The sequence below is a fragment of the Triturus cristatus genome, chromosome 2_1, assembly GCF_964204655.1.
Source record: "Triturus cristatus chromosome 2_1, aTriCri1.1, whole genome shotgun sequence".
NCBI classification, from domain to species: Eukaryota; Metazoa; Chordata; class Amphibia; order Caudata; family Salamandridae; genus Triturus; species Triturus cristatus.
The window spans coordinates 1,050,130,917-1,050,132,874 of NC_140581.1; the positions used below are offsets into that span (position 1 = coordinate 1,050,130,917).

At 50.1% G+C, this 1,958-nt stretch overlaps 1 pseudogene; it reads left to right on the plus strand.

The window, feature by feature from the left end:
• The first annotated feature begins 628 nt into the window (after positions 1–628).
• Positions 629–1,692, plus strand: LOC146866335 (18S ribosomal RNA; annotated as a pseudogene).
• The last annotated feature ends 266 nt before the right edge of the window (positions 1,693–1,958 follow it).

The window sequence follows — 1,958 nt, forward strand, 5'->3', positions numbered from 1 at the left end:
CTTGCATTTCCCAAGAGCATGCAGGAAAGTGAATCTGACATCCCTGCGCAGGGAGGCCTGACCGGGGAGGGTCCAGCCAGCGCATACACTCCGCTCGATTAGGCACACTTGGTTTGTTTAGGGATGGCCTGCTTGCCAGCCTCAGCTGTTGTTTCAAGCAAAGAGATTCCACCCAAACCAGTGCCATCTGTCTTGAGGGCCTGATGTTCGCTGAGGCCCTACGCAGTAGAGCAAAGGCTGAGCATACTTGGCAGCTTGCGCCCACCAGTTGTTCGACCAGAATGGAAGGGGTCAGGTGGTGCCAGGTCCCAGACCCTGCCTTACGGTCCGGCCCCCTTGCATCACGCTGTCGCCCTCCTCTGCCTAGCGCATTTCCGCAACAGCTTCAAATGACCATTCAGTGGGGTGTCCCTGCCACCCAGGCCAGCACCCCTGTGCCTTGCTCAGGATGCGTCTCGGCCCGCCTCTCCCTTCCATGGAGACTGGGCCTGCTGGTGCCTGTGTGTCTGCACCTGTCCCTCCAGCAAACCCCCCAGGTGGATGGGATTTCTCAGCAGGCTCTCAAGGAGTGTGAAGGTCGGTCCGGGGCAGACAAGTAACTCCCACCCCATCCAGCAGGCGAACATACCTGGTTGATCTGCCAGCAGCATATTATCATCTCAAAGATTAAGCCATGTACATGTAAGTGCACATCGCCGGTATAGTGAAACTGTGAATGGCTCATTCAATCAGTTATGGTTCCTTTGATCGCTCCATCTGTTACTTGGATAACTGTGGTAATTCTAGTGCTAATAAATGCCGATGCCCACTGACAACCGGGATGCGGGCTTTTGTCAGACCAAGACCAATCCAGGCTCGCCCGGCTGCTTTGGTGACTCCAGATAACCTTAGACTAATCGCACGTCCCCGTGACAGCAACGATTCATTCGGATTTCTGCCCTATCAACTTTCTATGGTACTTTCTGTGCCTACCATGGTGACCACAGGTAACGGGGAATCAGGGTCAGGGAGCATGGGAAATGGCTATCACATCCACAGAAGGCAACAGGCGTGCAAATTCGCCACTGCCGATCCGGGGAGGTAGTGATGAAAAATACCAATACAGGACTCTTGTGAGACCCTGTAATTGGAAAGAGTACACTAGTGCCAGCAGCCACAGAAATTACAACTCCAATAGCATATATTAAAAGTTGCTGCAGTTAAAAAGTTCGTAGTTGGATATTTGGATCGAGCTTGTGATCCGCCACAAGGTGAGCTACCACCTGTCCCAGCCCCTGACTCTCGACACCCCATGATGCTCATGACTGAGTGTCTTGAGGGTCTGAAGCATTTGTGTTGAAAGAATTTGAGTGTTCAAAGCAGGCCAATTGCCTGAATATTTCAGCTAGGAATAATGGAAATGGACTCCAATTCTATTTTATTGTTTTTTAGAACTGGGTTCATGATTAAGAGGGACGACTGGGGGCATTCGTATTGTGCCACTAGAGGTGGAATTCTTGGACTGGCGCAAGACAACTTAAGTGAAAGCATTTGCTAAGAATGTTTTCATTAATCAAGAACGAAAGTTAGAGTTTTGAAGACGATCAGATACTGTTGCAGTTCTGACCATATACGATGCCAACTAGTGATCCAGCAGCGTTATTCCCATGACCTGCAGAGCAGCTTCAGGGAAACCAAAGACTTTGGGAACCGGGGGGAGTATGGTTGCAAATTCAAAAAGAAATACATAAGGGCACCAACGGGAGTGAAGCTTACAGTTTAATTTGACTCAACATGGGAAACCTTACCCAGCCCTGACATGGAAAGGATTTACAGATTGATAGCTCTTTCGCAATTCTGTGGATGGTGGTGCATGGCCGTTCTTTGTTGGTGGAACGATTTGTCTGGTTAATTCTGATAATGAACGAGACTTCGCCATGCTAACTAGTTTCGCGACTCCCAGCTGTCGGCGTCCAGGT